The following is a 23772-nucleotide window of genomic DNA, read 5'->3' on the forward strand; positions in this document are numbered from 1 at the left end:
TATAAGTTTCAGTTGAGAACTGCAGAAATTAATTTCTTGCTTCAGGTTTTCTGTGGTAGCTTGATATTTGGACAGAAATTGAAGACAAATGCACCACTCCCAGCACCCTTTTATCCTTGGGAATCACCACTTGAACCATGGCTATGTATCTGCACTGACACTTTAGCTCTTTTAATGGTCTCAGTGTTGGTAATAACCATGGTTGCACAATTTGTTGAGTTAGTGATGACCGAAATGTCAATATCAATACCAAGAATCATGCTTTTAAGAAAAGACAGAGCTGAACAAGTTGCCAGAGGTAAATATCTGCAGATCAGAGCAGACAAAATAGGACATTTGTAAAGCAAGATGTTGTTAATCACTTTATAGTCATACTTAAACACCTAGCCATAAATGGACCAAACAGTAAATTTGTGAGAAGATTCAAGACAGCTTTTACAGACATGATCCTATAATAAGCCTCTACAATACAGGATGGCTACTTTTTGTTTTGCTAAGGATAATGACACTTGTAGTATTATCTATGGTGAGAAATTTAAACTAAAGAAGGGATTTATTAAGGTGGTGGCAACCATGCAAAGGCTAATGTTAGTATATAATTAAGAAGAGTTTCAGACATTTTGCCGTAGGTCAGAAAGTACTGATAAAAGGCAAATGGGTGAAATAATTTCAAAGACTGTGCCTTTCTAGTAAATAATTATTTTTCTTTTTTTGGATGCTCTGGACAAGTCGCAGTGGCACCCCTAGCTTCTTCCAGTTTGTCAATCTGTTCCCACCATGGGCAATAGCCAGGTTTCTTCAGGCTTGTGTGAAGGTCCCTGGTCCATTCATTTCCAGCTCATGTGGGCCTTCACAGTCCATTCCTTCCATAAAAGGTGAGAGTTGAGTGGTAGCAGCTAGGGCAAATGCCTGGTCATAGTGAAATTCCCCTATTCACCTAACTCTTCTCCTCAGGTACAAAGCTTCACTCACAATGGCTACATTTTAGTGGAGGAGATGTGCAGGCATCCCCACTCATCCTTCCTCTGAGCAGTTTATGCACTGTGAATAAGACAAGACAACACTGCCTCCACCTTGGATGGTCACTGGTGGTTCACCAGTAGGTTTTGCCAGTGATGCTGGCCTGGTCACCTCCTTTCCCCCACAATGAACAAGCTGATGCTGGCCACTCAAGATCATCCTTCCCTTTCCTCAGTTCCTCAGGCACTTGTGCTTTAAATCAAACATGGGTCGCCTGGGTCACCTGGGTTGTAGTCATGGTTTTATCCCTCTACAACATGGAACCAGGTAACCTTGGTACACTGTTAATGTAGGCCATAGTTCATGGAGATGGGTATAAACTATAAAAGAAATGTTCAGCAGTTGAATGATCTACAGCTAATTACTAGACTGCTGATTATGATGCAGTCACCTGATGCACAAGATAAGATCACAAAAGTAATGATCGTCCATGTCTTGATAGCAGCCATTGATTCCTAACCTCACAATGTACGTGTAATAAGGCATGCACAGAAGAAGAAGAAAGGATTACCAACGTTAATTTCAGAGAAAAATGACTGACCCATCTCACAAGTCAAGGACAATGATAGGCCATTTTTTTCTGAGAGCAACCAGTTTCAGATGGTTTTATATCCCAGAACAATGACAGGCCAGATGTTTGAGCAGAAGTGGATAGATAATCAATGTCAAGAAGGACCACCTGGCAATATAGACACAAATGCCACAGCATCTCCAGTGGTGATAACCCTTGTAATGATTAGCAGTGTAAAGTTTTTTATATATTTAGTGTATGTATGTATGTACTGACATTGTCTTCTTAATACAGCTGAATAGTGTAACCTTTTTAAGATGTAATATGTAATGTTTTGTGATTTCTGAAGAGTTGGGATTTGAGTATGAAATGCTGAGTTAATGTCATTCATGCTGAGCTGCCATATTGCCTGTAATATAAATTAAAATCTGTTTCTTGAACCTAATACTGAATTCTGACATTTTTAACCAACTGTGTAAGACATAGGCTGATATTCATAGTCCAGAGCTTCTCATTTTAGTAGCAGTAATCCACAAAGGGTGGCACAAAGTGTTCATGCAAATCATGGACTTTCAGGTTGAATATGTAAATATGGAAGCCTTTTTATAAACACGCCTCCCTATTGCAAAAGCCTAATACGATTAAGGCATAAGGCACATGGGCGGTGCAGTGATGCAGTGGTTAACGTTGTCACCTGGAGTTCGTGTCATTTCTTGGACAATATGGAGTGTAATACCGGTATTTTAGAACTTTTGCAACAGATTAATGAACAGTTACAAGAGCATACAGCTCAAATTAAATCTTTGGTGGAAAAACAGCAGCAACCAAGTCAACGCACTTCACTTTATGGGAGCTTGGGAATGCCATTAACTCAACCCACACAATCTTCTGGTAATATTCAAGGAGTCACAGTGAGTAACAATAGTGTTAATGAGAATAACATCACAGAAGGAGAACGTATGATGAATAACAACATATCAAGATGGAAACAATTTAATTATAGTTTTCGGCAGGATGGGGATTACCATAACCAACATTCTGGAACTGTAAAATTTTCATCTGAACAGTTGAAAGTTTTCAAAACCAAATTATTCCAATTAAAGAAAATACAGTTAGAAAATAATTATTTGACAAGGAATTTAGAGCTTAAATTGGTCCCCAAGGGTCTCCGGTTGTGGAGGTACCCAAATGGAGCAGAGAACAATGACCAAATGCTTAAAGATGTTCATGAACTTTTTGATCAAACTGGGTTGACTTTAATGAACATTATGATAAAATATAACAATGCTAAAATTGAACAGCAGAACTGAAACAGTCAATGAGAAAATAGTCGACGACTTACTTTTGGTCACTATATTACTAACTATGCTAATATACTTGACAAGATAGAACATAATTGTCAAGTAATTTTTACTCGTAAAATCAACAAAATTAAGAGAGACACTAGCATATATGCATATATGCAGCTGATAAAGCATATCCATTCTCGGTAGATAACCGGGGGAGTCATAGAAACCACGAGAGTTCAACCAATAGAAGGATGGAAGAGAACGACGTGAGCAAACAAAGTTTTAACCAGGAATAGGGAGCCCGTCCCGGAACATGGTATGGGAAACAAGTTTACAGTGGCAAGCCAAGATGGAAGAGATAAACTTATTGTCAGTAACTGAAAGTGTAAGTTCGTCTAATACGTTTCTTTCAGACATATGTGACGTGAATGATTTTGACTCCAACAGAACTTGCATATGGGTTCTCAGACGGTTACAAAGGATATGTGTTCATGTAGCTTTTTAAGCATAAGTACACCGGTACAGGAAGGCAGAAGGGGGGTTTCTTTGAGTACTGGAGCAGATATGGAATATATACAGTTTGTAAGTGAGTTTGAACATCATATAGGGGCGGATACCGCAGATTCGGCATTATTAACTGAAGCGGTTACATTTGACATTGTTTCAAATTTTACAGTTGAAAGTAATGTTGATATGGATTTCAGTATAGGAGTCCAGGAGGATTCCCATTCAGTCGGCTATGATAAAAGTTTGTTAACGGTTGAACATACAAGGTTTTCCACACAAGATAGCAATGTTTTGGTTTCACAACAAAATGTTTTGTCTGCGTTTTCATCGTATGTGCATTCAGTAGGTAATTTTTCTGAAAAAGTAGTCAATGTTAAGTCTTTGGATGAAAGTGAATACTTTCATAATATCAGTACCAATCAATTGACTAATGATGTTAACAATAGTCCGATGGATAATTTGTTAACTTTAAGTGTATATGATGATGGCAACTTACATATGGGGAATAGTAGTTTAAAATATAGTATAGATACTAATAAGCATAAAGGTGGTAACTTATATGGTGACTATCATATGGGTGGTATATCAACACCCAATAGTAAATATAGTGAAGTTTTTAATTAAGTTTTCAATGGAGTTGGAAATAATGAAATAAGTCTATTAGTAGAATTATTAGTGAATCAAGTGGAAAGTGTATCTGATAGTAATGTATTGAGTGACCCAAAAGTGATTAGTAACACCTATGATGATTTTAAAGTATATAATTATACTAAGTATGTTTTTGATGTCGAACATGCAAATTTATTGTCAAAAGGTTTTACATTTGTTCCCTGTCGGAAAGGTAATATTACAGAAATGTTAATTGACCTGAAGACTTTTACTTGCAAAATTAATCTTAAAATGTGGTTTCCTGATGGTATAATAGACAAACAAGATAAAGTGTTGAAAAAACCCAGTCTGTTTAATCCCAGTTATTAATCAGACAGTAGCCTTATTTGAAAAGGCATGTGAAATGGACATCAGGGAACACATGAATAGGTTCTATAAAAGTGGGTATTCTAATTTAACTGAGGATGAGGTTGTTTTACTGAATACATTGGTAAAAAATAAAGATATACAGATTATGAAGCCCGACAAAGGGAATGGATTAGTAATAATCGAGAGGATGGATTATAATAATGCCGTTATGAATATGCTGATGAGTGATAGCTATATAGAGAGTAGTATTAATGAAATTAATATTAGTCATCAAAAATAGATTTGCTTTTAGATGATATGCTATATCAAGGACAGATAAATGAAATGGAATATGATTATTTAAAAAATCCTTTTCCAGTAGTAAGTAGTATGTTTGGTGTTCCTAAGTTACACAAAGGTCTTAACAACATTCGATTTAGACCGATAGTGAATGGGAAAAGGAGTAAAACTTATTTTATCAGTCAATTTTTAGACCAACATATGCAAAAGGGCCTTAAAGTATTTGATTATATAACTAAAGATTCGTGGTGCTTTTTGGACAAAATAAAAGGGTTAAACATTAATGACGACACTGTTTTTAAGTATTGATGTATGCAATTTATTCATGGTCATTCCCCACGATTTAGGGTTGGTTTGGTTAGAAAATCAATTAAATAAAACTAAACTGTTTGATCAGGATCAAGTCAATGTTTTTATAACACTCATGGAGGTTGTTTTATGAAACAATTATATTTACTTTGATGGCAATTTTTTCAAAACAAGTAACAGGAATAGCTATGGGGACAGCTTGTGCCCCCATATATGCAAATTATATCATGGCATATTGGGAACAAGAATTTGTTTTTACATCCATATACAAAGGTTATATTGCACGATATATACATTATTTGGATATTTTTATCATGTGGGAGGGTGGTCATGAAATACTTGATGAATTTATTAGCTACATCAATAATACTGTTGAATTTTTAAAATTTACATATAATCTTAGCAAGGAGAGTATTTCATATTTGGATGTTTATTTAACTATTGATAGGGTTAAAAATTGTTTTAGGTCTGATATTTTTAGAAAAAGTACATTTTCCAATTCATATTTGGATTTTAAAAGTGGGCACCTGTACCATCAAAAAAGAGCCATTGTTAAAGGACAGATGGTAAGAGCAGCGAGAATGGTGAGTGATACTGAGGCATTTATACAGGAGTTAGATTTTATGATCACCATGTTCAAGAAGAGGGGTTACCCAGATGAATTGTGTAATAACATTAAAAAAGAGGTTGTACGCAAAAGGAAGATAGGTTTTTATCAGGCTATACTTAATAATAATCAAGGTAGTAAATCTAAAAATGATGTAAATATGGGAAAATTCAATCACGCTGAGAATTTGATATTCATTATCACATACAATCAAGATGTAAAATGGTTTATGGCGATGGTTGAGAAAAATTGGGTTTTTTTGCATTTAGACAAACATGTATATACAAAAATGGGGGGGGGTCCCCAAGTGTGTTTTTCGCAAAGATCAAACTTTCAAACAAATTTTACAGAGAGAGTCAGACTTTAAAATAGAAACAATAGGAAGAGAATTAGGTCATTTTAAATGTGGAAGGTGTAGTACATGTAAGTTCATCATGATCACAAAGGACTGTATAAAAATTAACCATATAAGTATTCACCTTTCAGGACATATTAATTGTTATACAAAAAATGTGGTGTATATAGCGCAATGCCAAAAATGTCCCACCTTTTATGTGGGAAAAACGTCAAGACATGTTAGAGAATTAGAGAACATATAGTGGATATAAAACATGGAAAATCCACTAGTGCATTGGCTAGACATATTTTGGATAATGTAGACCATTATCCAGCAGGTGAAAAAAGACTCTCAAGGGAAGGTATTAGATATTCATCTCAATGTATGTGAATTAAAGTGGCAGTTAAGGTTAAATGCTCAAATGAGTCGTGGTATTAATGAATATATTAGTATCACCCCCATTTTAAAGTTAAGGCACATTTTAGGATGAAATTTAATGTATACATCCATGTATTAATTATTTATACAATATTTTATATAGGTATATTTAAAAAAAAGAAAATAATGTTTTAAATGTATTTGGATACTATATCCAGTATGGTTAAAAGCATTCAAGCCTGATGTCTTATGCATAGTAATACAAAATTAAATCATGATATAAGCATATATATATATATATATATATATATATATATATATATATATATATATATATATATATATATATATATATAAATATACTTTTTATATACATTTTACATATAATATATTAGTGGAATTTATTCAATCAGTATATACTAATACACGTACACTTTCTCATATATATATTCTTCATTTTAATGTGATGTAGTGTGGCTCCTTTTAGTTAATTAATTGCAATTGTATTGTTCATTTTAGTTTTTATTGAATAACGACATAAGTTAGCGATGTATAGAGGGTTATTTAAATGTGAACTGGATTTCATTCATTGTTCTGAAGAAGTCTTCACCACGAGGATGAAACCTGGGTTAACGTGTGTTTTATGTTTTGGATGCTGCTATTAAAATTGTCTGGTTGACTCATTTTGTCCGTGACAGTTTTGTTCATCCTTCCCTTTCCTCAGTTCCTCAGGCACTTGTGCTGTAAATCAAACATGGTTCACCTGGGTCACCTGGGTTGTAGTCATGGTTTTATCCCTCTACAACTTGAAACCAGGTAACCCTGGTACACTGTTAATGTAGGCCATAGTTCCTGGAGATGGATATAAACTATAAAAGAAATGTTCAGCAGTTGAATGATCTACAGCTAGTTACTAGACTGCTGATTATGATACAGTCACCTGAGGCACAAGATAATATCACAAAAGTAATGATCGTCCATGTCTTGATAGCAGCCATTGATTCCTAACCTCACAATGCACATGTGATAAGGCATGCACAGAAGAGGAAGAAAGGATTACCAACGTTAATTTCAGAGAAAAATGACTGACCCATTTCACAAGTCAAGGGCAATGATAGGCCATTTTTTGTGAGAGCAACCAGTTTCAGATGGTTTTATATACCAGAACAATGACAGGCCAGATGTTTGAGCAGAAGTGGATAGATAATCAAAGTCAAGAAGGACCACCTGGCAATATAGACACATATGCCACAGCATCTCCAGTGGTGATAACCCTTGTAATGATTAGCAGTGTAAAGTTTTTTTATATACTGAGTGTATGTATATATACTGACATTGTCTTCTTAATACAACTGAATAGTGTAACCTTTTTAAGATGTAATATGTAATGTTTTGTGATTTCTGAAGAGTTGGGATTTGAGTATGAAATGCTGAGTTAATGTCATTCATGCTGAGCTGGCATATTGCCTGTAATATAAATTAAAATCAGTTTCTTGAATCTAATACTGAATTCTGACATTTTTAACCAACTGTGTAAGACATAGGCTGATATTTATAGTCCAGAGCTTCTCGTTTTAGTAGCAGTAATCCACAAAGGGTGGCACAAAGTGTTCATGCAAATCATGGACTTTCAGGTTGAATATGTAAATATGGAAGCCTTTTTATAAACACGCCTCCCTATTGCAAAAGCCTAATACGATTAAGACATAAGGCACATGGACGGTGTAGTGATGCAGATGTTAATGTTGTCACCTCACAGCAAGAGTTCTCTCATTTGATTCTTGGCTGGGGTGCCTTCTGTGCAGAATTTGCATGTTCTCTCTGCATTCATGTGGGTTTCCTTCGGTTACTCCGGTTTCCTCCCACAATCCAAAGACATGCGTCTGGAGCATTTCTCCCCGGTCCTCCACTGAAAATAGGCTCTGTCCTAGTCGGACTTTCCTGGTCAACAAAATGATAAATAAAAATAAATTAAATAAATAAGCTATAGGGGCACCTGATACAATATTTGTGTATCAGTAGGATTCATAGAGATGAATCCATAATGAGCTTATTTGCATGCCAAATGTGTAAATGTCTCTGAAAGTATGCCAGTAGCAATTTATCAGTAGAATATGGAGTTGTGAGGAGAAGGGAAAATGTTTCATTTGGTTTCAGGAATGTACTTGTGCATACATGGGCAGATTAATGAAGGTGTCATTGGGGGAAATGTTTCATTTGGAATCAGTGAAGGGCTTGTGTATAGATGGGCAGACTACTGAAGGGACTGTTGGGAAAAATGTTTCATATGGCATTGGGAACATGCTTGCATATATATGGGCAGACTACTGAAGGGGTAGTTGGGAACAGTGTTTTATCTGGTGTCAGGGATGTGCTTGTGCACACATGGGCAGATTACTGAAGAGGTGGGGGAAATGCTTCATTTAGAGTCAGTGAAGAGCTTGTGTATACTAGAACTTAGAATTTACCCAGTGTCAAGGACTTGGGGACACACACAGATAGTAATCTAGCCTTTGATAATCATGTGTCTACAGTAGTGAGTAAATCATTCTGTATTGTGAAACTTGTAAACAAAGGTATGGCATCTAAGTCCAAGGAAGTCATTGTTCCACTGTATTCAGCATTCATCAGACCTATCATTGAGTACAATGCCCCCTTTGGTATGTACCTAACCATATCCAACAACTGGAATGTATACAGAAGTTCCTTACTAAAAGAATACAGGGCATAAGTAATATGTCCTATGCAGACCGCCTCAAGGCCCTATCCCTGTATTCTGTCTCCTACATGCTTTTGAGAGGAGATCTATGCCTGGCATACAGGGCATTGTCAGACCCCACTCTGATGGATTTCCTGCATATCCACAAAACAAACAGTACCAGAATTACCCATTCTAAATGACTTAAACCTTGCCTGTGATATAAATAGGACATGCTGGAGAGATAGGCATGTATCCCAGAGACTACTGCATCTAAGGAACAGGCTCCCTATCCATGTGAAGCAGAGTTCCTCCCTAATTAAATTCAAGTGCAACTTGGACAATTGGATGGGAAAACAGAAATTCATCCCTGGTTTAGTACCTATGTCTCAGATGTAAACAAGTAAACTGCAAATGGTTCATCTCCCAGGTTCATGCTTACACTTATCAAGGGTATCAGAACTCGTCAGAGATTTGGGATGCATGGCTAAGCTTAAAAAGGCACTTGTGGTCATTAGCTTAGTAAACACCTATGAACATAATGTTGAAGGAATAGCTTGGGGAAATGGTTAATATTAATGCTTGTGTGTACTTGGACAAACTGCTGAAGGGGATGCTTAGGGAAATGTTTCATTTTGGTGCTTGTGCATATTTAGACAAACAGCTGAAGGGATCACTTGGGGAAATGTTTCGTTTTGGTGCTTGTGCATACTTGGACAAACTTCTGAAGAGATCAGTGGGAATATGTTTCATTTTAGTGCTTGTGCATATTTGGGCATACTACTGAAGGGATCAATGGAGTATTTCATTGTGGTTCTTGTGCATACTTGGACATACTGCTGAAGCAATCAGTGGGGAAATGTTTCATTTTGGTGCTTGTGCATACTTGGACAAACTTCTGAAGGGATTGGTAGGGATATGTTTAATTTTGATGAGTTTCACATGTCTGCTCAGAGTTTGGCGTTCTAAGCCCAAAATCTGAAGTGCATCCAAGAGAATCCAAGGCATTCAGTAAAATCTCCTAATCATAAATAGAAGTTAGCCCTTTTTCTTGCACTTGTGTACTATTTTCACTGCATTGCATACTTTAGTTTACACTGTTATTGCTACTGTCTGTTTTTGTTCTGCACTTGTTTTTTGATTCATCTGCTGTAAGTAACATAGGCTAGATTCAGCCTTGCTGAAGATAAACTGTTTGATATTACTAGAGCTCAAAAACCAACCAGCTATCTTACATTAAGAGGGCCCTGCACCCTTGTTGGAGACTGTTGGAATAAAAGCTCAGTGAGGGGCTTTTCTATTGAAAGACTGTGTCAGAGTTGTTTAAATATGTTGTATTTAGCACTGCATTTGCATGGGTTTGTGCTCAGTTTGGCATTCTAAGCCAGAAATCTAAAGTGCATCTGAGAGAATCCAAGGCATCCAGTGATATCTCCTAAACATGATTTTATTTATTTATTTTATTTTACATCTGTTTACTGGGAAAGTCTGACTGGATACAGTTCCTTTTTCAGCTGAAGCCCCAGGAGAAAATCTCCACATTTACAACAGGACAATTGTACAGAATATCAAAACATTACAACAGAGCAATAACACATTGATACAGTGTAATACATTCAGAGTTCGTAATACATCAACTTTACATATATAGACTATGGCTTATACACATTTCTAAATATAGAGGATACTGATATGTCTATCTATGAAAAACTTTATGTATGTGCATAACTATGGTAAGATAACACAGGTAAATACTATATTATCAGGGAGAGATAATAATAAAGAGAAAGTAGACCAGTTACTAATTGAGAAAATTTGCTGGAGGTTTTGGGGGCAGAGACTGAGTCACACTAATTATTGTGAAGGAAAGGATGGTGTGGAGAATATAAGAAGAACAGGGAAGAGAGGGTAGAGGAGTTGGATAGCATGGGCGGGGAGTTGCAAGAAGGCATTCATAAGTTGTAAATGGGATTGGAGTCTTTTTTAAACTGTAGAGCTTTTGTAGTTGCCTGTATGTCTGTCGGTAATAAGTTCCAGATATTGGCTATGCATGTAGAATACAGGGAATCTCCAGTGGCATTGTTGGATTTGGTAACTTTTAAGAAGAATTTATTATTTTGAGTGTAAAGGCCAGCTACTAGTGTAGGGGAGTAGAAGGTTTTACAGGATAGGGTTTTTTTTCAGGTTGACTTAGAAGTCTGTGGCCAAAGTAAGTGGGTTATAAGTTAAGAGCTGATGTAGTTCTAGCCACTTAAGTTGTTTGCGTGCAAGGCAATGGTGTGTTCTAAAGTTGCAGTCTGTCTCACAATTTGCACTTTTATTATATCAGGCATCTAATTTTGCTAGGTCTGATTTTTTTAGGTTTGTCAGAATGGGTGAGGCATGTAGGTGTGGAGATCAGATCTGTTCTTCCAATGGTAGCCTTTGTGCTATTGGTTAGGTATTGTTTATTTTCTGTAAAGAGTGCCACATTTTTATTTACTTTGTGACTGTCTGGCATATGTGTCGGTTGAATTTCATAGTGTTGTCAATAGCAACACCCAGAAGTTTAGTGTGGGAAACAGGCGAGATGGTGGTATTGTTTGCAGATGTGATCTTAAATTGAGAGAAGAGATCTATAGCTCTAGTGGTTTGGAATATCATGAATTTGGTCTTGTTGGGGTTTAGAATAAATTGAGCTTAAGAAAGCTTCATTTCAACTGCATAGAAGGACTGCTGCATTAGTTGTTGTACCTGTTGGAGTGGTGATGTAGCACATATTAATGTAGAATCATCTACATATTGGACTAGGGAGGCATGCAGGGTAGCAGTGTGTAAATTGTTATTGAAAAGTGTGAAATGGAGGTGACTTAGAATGGAACGTTGTGGTACACCTAGAGTAATGGACAGTAGAGGAGCTGTACTTTGTTGCCATTTTATAGCTTACTGGTGCCCTGTTAAGTAGTCTTTAACCAAGTAATTGTGGGTTGATTAAGGTTTAGTTCTAAGAGTACTTGTATAAGTTTGTTATGAGAGTCAGTATCAAATGCTTTTGATAGGTGTAGAAAGATAGAGGATACAATTTTACTGTTGTTCCTATGTTGATTAATGATGTATGTGTAACTCATTAGGGCAGAAGTAGTTTTGTGGTAGGGCCGAAATCCCGGTTGGATTTTGGATAGCAGGTTGTTATCATGGAGATACTGCATAATCTGTGAGTGGATGCATCTTTGTAGAGCTTTAGACAGGGGTGACAATATAGCTGTTGGCCTGTAATTGGACAGTTGTAATGATTTTCCCCCTTTGTGTAGTGGAATAATGTGTGACATTTTCCAGATTGCTGGTACGTTTTGTTTGGAGATGGATCAGTTTATTGAGATGGACACTGGGTAGGAGATGGCATCCACAGTCCGGTTGAGATAGTCAGCTGGTAGGTTATCAGCTGGTAGGGTTGTTGGTTTGAGTTTTTTTGGTAGTTTTTATAGTGTCTGTTCAGGTTGGAAAGCAAAGGTGCTGCTATTTGGGCTAGCTGTGGGAATTTCTGTGAAGGTAGTTGAACAGTTATTATTTGCGAGGGCTAGTATGGATTCTGTGAAATACTTATTAAACTTTGTAGCTATAGAGCCTGAGTTGTTAGTGACTACAGGGGTTGGGGTACTGGTGTTTCCAGGTTGTAGGATTTTATTAATAGCAGACTAAAACTTCTGAGGGTTGTTTTGATGTTTAGCTTGAATGTATTGGTAGTGATTAATCTTGTCCCATTTGATTTATTTTTTTAGCTTTATTGCTAAGTTCTTGATATGCCTGTTTGGTCGCTTGTGTTTTGCTTTTTTGCCACAAATTCCAAGGTTTATCTCTCTCTCTCTCTTTTAATAGTAATATGGTTTCTTTTGTTAACTATGGGGCATAGTTGTTTTTTATTCTAATTGTTCTTGGGGGAGCTAGTCTATTCAGAATGTTCAGGAAAGTGGTACCCAATTACAGAGTTTAAGGGTGGATATGAAATTTTGAGTGTTAAAATTTTTTTTTTTGCTCCTAATTTCACGATAGCTGGTGAGTTTTGCTGGATTTATTTGCTGCCTGAGTAAAAAAGTTGGAAGATGATTGCTGAGACTATATGGACGACAACCAGCATATAAAGACAGAGAAGTTCTGTTTGTTAATATCTAATCAAGGATGGATTGCCTATTTCATGTTTTATCAGTTCTAGTAGGGGCTTGTATGATTTGGGTGAAGCCATGGAGGTTTATGTGATCTGAAGGGTTTTGTGAGTTACAAGTATTCCAATCTATGTTGAAGTCCCCCGTCATAATGGTCTCCTGGGAGAGAGAGCTTGAGGACCACTAGAGGATGTGTTCTAGGGTGGAGATGTTACATGGAGGTATATAGGTACTATAAGTAGAATTTAAGCCTCCTTCTTGCACTTGTTTACTATTTTTCACTGCACTGTTGCTTCATTTTATAGTGTAGTTGCTGTTTTGTCTGTTTTTATTCTGTACTTGGTTTTTGATTCATCCTTAAATAGCATGAGCTAGATTCAGGCTTGCTGAAACTATCACTAGAGCTATAAAACCAGCTGTCTTACATTGAGTGCCCCCTGCACCCTTGTGGCAAAAGTGTGTTGCTCTGGACCCATCTGAGTTGGAGATTGTTGGAATAAAGACTCAGTGAAAGGCCTTTCTATTGGAAGACTGTGTTAGAGCTGTTTAAATTTGTTGTATTTAAGTACTGCATTTGCATGAGTTTGCCCATAGTTTGAAGGGGCTGCTCAGAGTTTGGCTTTCTAAGACAAAAATCTGCAGTGCATTCAAGAGAATCCAGGGCATCCAGTGAAATCTCCTAAACATAAGTAGAATTTAAGCATTTTTCTTGCAATTGTATACCATTTTTCACTGCACTGTTGCTTCATTTTATAATGTTGTTGCTGTTTTGTCTGTTTTTATTCTGCACTTGTTTTTTGATTCATCTGCCGTAAATAGTGTAGACTAGATTCACGCTTGCTGAAACTAGACTGATATCACTAGAGCTCCAAAACCAGCTAGCTTACATTGAGGGCCCCCTACACCCTTGTGGCAGATGTGTGTCGCTCGGGACCCATCTGAGTTGGAGATGGTTGGAATAAAGACTCAGTGAATTGCCTTTCTATTGGAAGACTGTGTTAAATTTGTTTAAATTTGTTTTATTTAAGCACCAAATTTGCACAGGTTTGCCCTTAGTTTGGAGGGGCTGCTCAGAGTTTGGCTTTCTAAGCCAGAAATCTGTAGTGCATCCAAGAGAATATAAGGCATCCAGTGAAATCTCCTAAACATTAGTAGAATTTAAGGCTTTTTCTTGCACTTGTATACCATTTTTCACTGCACTGTTGCTTCATTTCATACTGTTGTTGCTGTTTTGTCTGTTTTGATTCTACACTTGTTTTTTGATTCATCTGGCATAAATACAATAGGCTAGATTAAAGCTTGCTGAAATTAGCCTGCTTGATATCACTAGAGCTCTAAAACTAGCTATCTTACATTAAGAGGGCTCCTTGCACCCTTGTGGCAGAAGTATGTTGCTCAGAGCCCATCTGGGATGGAAATTGTTGGAATAAAGGCTCAGTGAGGGGCTTTTCTATTGGAAGACTGTGTTAGAGCTGTTTATATTCATTGTATTTAAGCACCACATTTGCACAAGTTTGCACTTGGTTTGACAGGGCTGCTCAGAGTTTGGCTTTCTAAGCCAGAAAGCTGCAGTGCTTCCAAGAGAATCCAAAGCATCCAGTGAAATCTCCTAAACATAAGTAGAATTTAAGCCATTTTCTTCCACTTGTGTACTATTTTGCACTGCACTGTTTCATTTTATACTGTTGTTGCTGTTTTGTCTGTTTTTATTCAGCACTTGTTTTTTGATTCATCTTCCATAAATAGTGTAGGCTAAATTCAAGCTTGTTGAAACTAGACTGTTTGATATCACTAGAGCTTTAAAACCAGCTAGCTTACATTAAGAGGGCCCCCTGCACCCTTGTGGCAGAAGTGTGTTGCTTGGGACCCATCTGAGTTGGAGATGGTTGGAATAAAGACTCAGTGAAATGCCTTTCTATTGGAAGGCTGTGTTAAATCTGTTTAAATTTGTTGTATTTAAGCACCGCATTTGCACAAGTTTGCCCTTAGTTTGGAGGGGATGCTCAGAGTTTGGCATTCTAAGCCAGAAACTTGAAGTGCATCCAAGAGAATCCAAGGCATCCAGTGAAATCTCCTAAACATTAGTAGAAGTTAGCCATTTTTCTTGCACATGTGTACTATTTTTCACTGTACTGTTGCTTCATTTTATACTGTTGCTGTTTTGTCTATTTTTATTCTGCACTCATTTTTTTGATTCATGTGCCATAAATAGCATAGGCTAGATTCAGGCTTGCTGAAACTAGACTGTTTGATCAAACTAGAGCTCTAAATCCAAATATCTTACATTAAGAGGGCCCCTGCAGCCTTCTGGCAGAAGTCTTTTGCTCAGGACCCATCTGAGTTGGAGATTTTTGGAATAAAGGCTCAGTGAGGGGATTTTCTGTTGGAAGACTGTGTTAAAGCTGTTGAAATTTGTTGTATTTAAGCACCACATTTGCTGGTAGCTGCACACCACAACAGGGTCTAGCACTGCTGTATATAGATACAAATGCTTAGAAAGGCAAATTTTCCCGAGATAAGTGCTAAGAAACCCTTCCTATCCTTCCCTACCTCTCATTGTGGAATGTAGTTTTGAACTGGTGCCTCGGAGAGCAGTCAAAGTGTGCATTTTGAGGCATTGAGCTGGTTTCTACTCCCAAACCTTTCAAATGATTAGCTGTTTTTACTATTCCAATAGCAAAACCTGGTCCTTCTAGTCCATTCACTACTACTTATTACAAAATACACCTGTCATAATTGACAGACAGTTTCCCACCATTTCTCCAGCCAGCCTGATTGACATGTATCCTGACAACCTATAATTCCTAAAACATACAAGCACAATATGTGAGAGATGTAACCATGAATCTGGAATCAATGATCTCTCACTTAACAACAAACCAGTTATCAAGCAAGTTGTTACCACACACTTCACCTTTTCCACAAAACAAGCACATAACTCATAAACCCACATACATGGAGGTACTTACTAGAAATTTACCAAAAGAGCAGAGACTTTGTAAGTGCAAACCTTCTGCACACAATACAGTCCCAACTGAATCCACTACACATAAAAACACACACATCAGTGTCTCACTCAATAAGCCCTTAAGGCAAACACCTCAAAACCAAATGTCTTGGTCATATAAAACTCCATAGTGAGACACACAGTTATCCCCCTCATCAGGCTGGACAAGAAGATGGCCACAGTCAGCTGCCTGTCAGGTGCCAGGATTCACCAAATCATGAACGCAGTCAAGTCTTTCAATAACAAACACTGTTATGACTCTGTCATAGTCTATGTTGGAGTGAATGACTTGAGACATACCTCACTGAACTATATGAAGAGAGACATGACTGAGCTTTGGGATTATATGTCCCAGGCAAGTATGTCCCTAGCCCTAAGCAGCATTCTACCTTCACCCAGAATGATACCTCAATACAAACAAAAAATGACTGACTTCAGCAATTAGCTTAGCTTCTGGTGTCACTCCAGGGTGATCTAGTATCTGTCAGCCTGGGATGATATGGTTGACAGACCACGTTGCTTTGTCAGAGATAGTCTTCACCTGTCACCTCTTGGCTTTTGGTTATTGGCAAAAGTACTTGCCGCCCCCATAGTGCCTTTTTTAGGCAATGCCATAAGAACAAAATTCCCAACATAAAAATATCCCCTAGACACAAACGTAAGCTCATGCTGCTTAAAGCTAGGAGTCTAAATCAGAAACTGCACTCACTGGAAGCACTGCTTACTCTGGAAGATGCCAATGTCTGTGCAGTCACAAAGACATAGTTCAAGGTCACAGAGAGTACTCCAGCCATACAAGGCTAAAATGCCTTTCACATGTTGTGACCACAAAATGAGCATGAAAGAACCAAAGGAGGAGGTGTATCCATCTTCATCAAAGATAAATACGCCTCAAAACTAGTTTAACAGTATGACTCCCTAGAGTTACTCCAAGTACAACTAACTGTGGGAAAGCCCCCCCCCCCACATCATTGTTAGCTTTAGATCCCCAACCATGAAAATCACACCACCTAGGTGGACCTACTTGGGTCAGTCACAATACAGCCAAACACCATGGTTATGGGTGACTTTAACTATCCTTCCATTGATTGGAAAACATATGAGCACAGACACACTCACTCTAAGATTCCTGGACTTTGTTAACACAAGTGCCCTGGAACAGATAGTCTGTACCCCCACAAGGGTCTCTAATGTCCTTTACCTGGTATTCACCCACATGGAGGATTGCTGCTACTCCCTATGTGTGGGACGCTCCCTGGTAAAATCCGATCATAAATCAGTCTCATTCAAAGTAACAATCGTACGTGACCCCTCCCCCGGAGCAAAAAAGTTGAGAAATTTCTCCATAGCAAATTATAGCTTCCTAAACGATGGCATAAATAGGTTTAAACCCTCTACCAACACTGACACCAATGACTCCTATATGGAGGTGTATACAAATACCCTGTATAAACACCTATACAAATGTATAGACTCAGCCACACCAGAATGGATCAAAACAAGTTCCTCATGAAAAAAAAAGTCACCCTGGTGACATCTAGCATAAATAGGTTATACAACAAGGGAAAGAAACTGATGTCAAAGAACAAGAGGGAATGGTCTCAGCAGAGGAGGAACACTCTCCACAGCTTGAACAAGCAAATCAGATATCTTGTAAAGTCCTCTAAAGCTAATTACGAAACAAAATTAGCATCCCTAGCTAAAGATAATCACAAGGCATGTGTCCATCTCTTTCATCCCTGATCTCTACCTATACTCCATCTCGTACCCTTCGTACTTCAAATCAGCAGCTACTGGAATTCTACCAACCAAAAAAAAACTGCTGGCAAAATACTGTATAAACACTCCATTGCCCATGCTTGGAATAAGCATCCCTTACACATACGCTCTATCACCCACTCCTCTCACTTTAAAAATGAACTAAAAATGTACCTTCTCAACTCCAAGACCTGCCCCTGCTGCCATGACCCAACCTAACCTCCTTACACCCTTTCTCATACCTAGGTACCTCATTTCCTTTCTTCCTGTCTCTCCCTGCAGGGTGGCATATACTGATTGTTTCTTTTTTTCCAAATGAAGATGAAGCAGAAAAATGTTTCTTTGTATATAAGTACTGTCCCTGTACATATAATACTTGTATTCCTTTTTGATTTTTTTTCTACTCTGTACTTTACTTTTGCTGTATAACCAATTTAAAAATTCTGTAGTTGTTTGTTATAGCTATATGAATGTAATTAATCATTTTATATTGTGATGTACTTTTACTGTGTATTTAATGGCGCTTTTCTCCTCACGTCTCCTCTGAAAATGGGCCTCAAGCCCAGAAGGACCAACCTGGTTAACAAATGTCAGTAAATAAATAAAATAATCACAAGGCATTCTTTAGCTACGTCCACAATCTAAAAGGGAAGGCCCAGTTTTGTGCTGAATTAGTAGTGGATAGCAGCACTCATACTGACCTTGAGGACATTGCAAACCTGCTAGAAGACAGGTTTAGCGAAAACTTCACCATTCTGTCCCTATCAGTCATACCCCAAAGCATACCTGTCACCAGTCCTCTACCTAGAATTTCCAAAGAGCAGGTCATAACCACACTTTTCAAGGCCAAAAACACAGTCTCTATGGGACCGGATAACATCTCAGGCTGCTTACTAAATGGTCTAGAGCAGGAGTTAATGGAACCACTGGGCAGACTCTTCAACCACAGTCTAAGTACTGTCTTCATTCCAGCTGATTGGAAAACAGTAACCGTAATCCCCCTTGCACAAAAGGGGCCCTTCAACCGACCCTGGGAACTATAGACCCATAAGCCTAACCAGCCTTATCTGTAAGGCCATGGAGAGAATCATCAGGGACCTTATCAACAAGGATATAGGAGACCTTTAAACTCTTGACCCGACCCAGTTTGGCTTGGTTAAGGGCAGATCATGCCCATTAAACCTGGTGGACATCTTTGAGAATGTCACCAAAGTGCTGGATGAATGCAAAACAGTACATGCTGCCAATCTTGACCTAGCCAAGGCCTTTGATACAATTCCCCATATCATTAGATGGCTAACAAACTGGCTCACTTACAGAACGCACACAGTCAGAGTTGGGGATTCCACTTCTACCAGCAGACCCGTTACCAGTGATATTCCACAAGGATCTGTGCTAGGTCCCCTACTGCTTGCAATCTCTTTCTCAGGAATCTATTTGAAAATAGATGGCCTATGGCTTACAAAGTTTCGTGATGACTGCAAACTGGGTGCAATTATTGAATTCCACCAACAATGTCAACATAATACAAAATGGGTTTACACCGATAAATGATTTGTGCCAAAGCCATGGACTTAAACATAATGCAAAAAATGCATTATCATCCCCTTTGGCAAAGGAGAAATCCCTGCAAATTACAGTATTAATAATACCTCCATAAGTTTAAACCCAGTGATGAGAGATCTGGGAATGCAGGTTGATAGCAACCTTAATTTTGATTATCATGTGTCCACAGTGATAAGGAAGGCCTTCTACATTGCATATCTAATAAGTAAGAGCTTAGCATCCAAAGCTAGGGAGGTTATAACTCCCCTGTACTCATTCCTTATCAGACCAATAATTGAGTACAGTGCTTCCTTCTGCATGTATCTCACCAAACACCTGTAGAAGCTGGAGAGACCTCAGAGGTTTCTCACCAAGAAAATTCAGGACTTTCAACACATGATCTACATGGACAGACTGAAGACCCTGTCACTGAACTCTGTATCTTATAGACTGCTTAGAGGCAACTTGCACCTGGCCTATAGAGCAGTCTCGGGCCCTGCCTTAATGGAAATGTTGCACATCCACAAATCAAATAGGACCAGGCTTACTCACTCTAGGGACCTTAACCTAGCCTGCAACATTAGCAGGACATGCTGGAGAGACAGATATGTTTCCCAGAGGTTGCCACTCCCCTGGAATAAAAACTCCCAGTTCATGTTTTTAAGCATAACTTGGACAGTTAAATGGGAAGCCACAAATTTATCCTGGGGATTTACCTATGTCCCTCTTGGACAGGGTCCACTGGTGCTGACATTAGATTCAATTTACTAGTATAGACTATATATCTTAATCAGTAAGGGAACAAGGGTATATCATGTCAAGGCTTGCAAAGATCCTAAGGCCAAGTAGCATCCTATGATCCTGTGGTATTTGTGCATACTTGGACAAACTGCTGAAGGGATCAGTGGAGAAATATTTCATTTTGGTGTTTGTGTATACATGGACAATATTCTGAAGAGATTGTTGGGAGATGTTTTCATTTTGGTGCTTGTGCATACTTGGAGATACTACTGAAGGGATTGGTGGGGAAGTGTTTCATTTTGGAAATTGTGCATACTTGGACATACTGCAGAAGGGATTGGTGGGGAAATGTTTCATTTTGCTACTTGTACACAGCTGGACATACTGCTGAAGGAAGTGGTGAGAAATATTTCATTTTCATGCTTGTGAATACTTGGACAAACTGTTGAAGGGATCAGGTGCTTGGGCATACTTTGCACTTACTGCTGAAGGGATCAGTTGGGAAATGTTTCATTGAACATATAGCTGAAGGGATCGGTGATGAAATGTTTCATTTTGGTGCATGTGCATACTTGGCCAAACATCTGAAGGAATTGGTTAGGGAAATGTTTAATTTAGGTGCTTGTGCATACTTTGTCAAACTTCTGAAGGGATTGGTAGGGGAAGTGTTTTGTTTTGGTGCTAATGCTTACTTAGACAAACTTCTGAAGGGATCAGTGGGGTTATGTATCATTTTGGTGCATGTGCATACTTGGAAAAACTGCTGAAGTGATGGGTGGGGAAATTTTTCATTTTGGTTCTTGTACATACTTGGACATACTGTTGAAGGAATTGGTGGGGAAATGTTTTGTTTTGGTACTTGTGCATAGTTTGGACATACTGTTGAAGGAAACAGTGGGGAAATGTTTCATTTTGGTACTTATGCATATTTGGACTATCAAAAAAAGCTCCTCATTAGCAGTCTTCAAGGAAAATTGATGATTGGATGGGAGATAGGAAATTCACCACAGGGATCACTGCTGTGGCTCTGCTCGACAGGGGCACAGGAAAATAATTTTCTTGGGTGGCAAAAGCCAGGGTACCTTTTGGCTAGGCTTATATAGGCCCTAGGGTCAATAGCATAGTACCTACCTATAAACCTATGGATATACTGCTGAAGGGATCAGTCGGGAAATGTTTCATTTTGACGCTTGTGTATACTCTGACATACTACTGAAGGGATTAGTGTGGACATGTTTCATTTTGATTCTTGACATACTATTGAAGGGATCGGTGGGGGGGTGTTTAATTTTGGTGCTTTTGGATATTTGGGCATAACACTGAAGGGATCAGTGAAGAAATGTTTCATTTTAGTGCTTGTGCATACTGCTGAAGAGATCGCATAGGGAATGTTTCATTTTGGTGCTTGTGCATACTTGGATATACTGCTGAAGAGATCACATGGGGAAATGTTTCATTTTGGTGCTTGTGCATACTTGGACAAACCTCTGAGGGGATCAGTGTGGATATGTTTTATTTTGGTGGTGGTGCATACTTTGAGATACTTCTGAAAGGATTGGTGGGGGAGTTGTTTCATTTTGGTGCTTTTGCATATTTGGACATACTACTGAAGGGATAAGTGAAGAAATGTTTCATTTTGGTGCTTATGCATACTTGGACATACTGTTGAAGAGATTGCATGGGGAACTGATTCATTTTTGTGGTCATGCTTACTTGGACATACTGCTGAAGGGGTCATTGGAAGAAGTGTTTCATTTTATTGTTTGTGCATACTTGGACATACTGCTGAAGGAATTGGTGGGAAAATGTTTTATTTTGGTGCTTGTGCATTCTTGGACATGCTGCTGAAGGGATAGGTTGGAAAACGTTTCATGTTGGTGGATGTGTATACTTGAACAAAGCACTGATGGGATCGCTTGGGAAAATGCTTCATTTCTGTGCTTGTGCATACTTAGTCAAGCTACTGAAGGGGTTGCTGGGAAATAATTAATTTGTATGTCAACAAAGTGCTTGCGCATGCTTGGACAAACTACTGAAGGGATAGCTGGGGTTAAGTTCATGGAATACAACTCAAATATGAAAGACAAAGTACCGCATTTAACGAGGGGTGTGAGTGCTGTCACATGTCTCGTATTCAAATAAGACACTGAGGCACAGTATAGTTTCAAATTGTTTATTGTACATAAACACATCAGGAGCTGTAACTAGAACATATACTTCAAACTTCATAAGCGTACTGACTGACTCATTACTTCTAACACACTCACATGTGCATCTCCATTCAAGCTTGCGCTCTCTTTGAATGACTATACAAAATGGCACTGATCTCTCACCTGCTCAGTAACTTATATGCACATGCTGTCTGACTACAGTGCTGACTAGGTACAATATACACACTGATCTACAAGTACCATGTTGATACTGGACTATGAATTACAAGAACACCTCATTATCATATGCCACTTTACAAAATTTCTGGTTTGCATCTCATTATACTTAAGGCATGTTGCATTAGCATAAATGGCCTCTACAAATCTTGCTTTTGCTATGCTCATTCGTAAACATCAGGGATACTTCTATCACATTTGCACAGATGACTATGAATACTGAATATAGCAACTTCTGACAGAGTGTCAAACCAGGATTTTTTTGAAAAATGAAAAAAATATGCCTTTTACAACACCTTGTGTCATCTGAAATGCTAAGTTTGCAGAGTTCTTGTTTAACTGAATTTAAACCCGTTAGCCCTAACACACTGATTTTTTTCCTGCCATGACAATTTTTTACTCACTAGAGCCATTTAGCTTTGTAAAACCCTTTGGCTGGCCTGCTTGGTGACAAATGTTGACATGATTTCATGTAGCAACAAAATTAGATGGCTAGTCAAAGGAAATCCAGGTAACCACACATTTATGTGCTATGTGCTGAGATGACACTACATAAATTGCTTTGCATTTACAGAGGGATAAAGTGTTACTTAAGAGTCAGCAATTGGTAAACTAAAGTAAACATTTTGTGTTAAAGAGAAATAAATACTTGACGGGATGTTTTAACAGATGTGTGCTAGTTAAAGGTCAATGTGTTGAAGCTTTTTTAAGGCAACTATATAAAATGGCAGAAAATGTTAGCTTTGATGCCACAAAACATGAATAAATAAAAAAGAATTGTGAATGGCTTAGCTGATCTTGAGACATGACAAAAATTACAGCTTGAAGTTAATTCATCTTTGGAAAAGGCAATACAGATTATCAGAGCAATGGAATTAGAAAGGCAAAATGCAAATTTTAGCATGTCACATGATGTGTGTGAGACAGAATGCAAAATGAATGGCAGCCCTTTTAAAAGGCATAATTTCAATCATAAAAAACTGAGAAGGAAGCCTGGGAAAGGCCCAGGGTATTACCATTACTGTAATGAGTCAGAGCAGTGTAATGACTGAGTTAAGATCAGTCCTAGGCATGATCAATTATTTGGGCATGTTTGTACCACCTGTCCATAATGCTTTGTTCTTTAACAGACTTCTAAAAGAAAATTGTACCATGGTCCTGATGACATGCTCATGTCCAAGCATTCCATAAGATTAAACAAGTACTGTCAACAGCCCTAGAGCTTGTATATTGTGATGTTTCTATATGGAAAATAGTGAGCGCAGATGCAAGTAGGTACAGT

This window comes from Protopterus annectens, chromosome 4.part0 (genome assembly GCF_019279795.1).
Source record: "Protopterus annectens isolate FY-2018-M chromosome 4.part0, PAN1.0, whole genome shotgun sequence".
Lineage (NCBI taxonomy): Eukaryota > Metazoa > Chordata > Ceratodontiformes > Protopteridae > Protopterus > Protopterus annectens.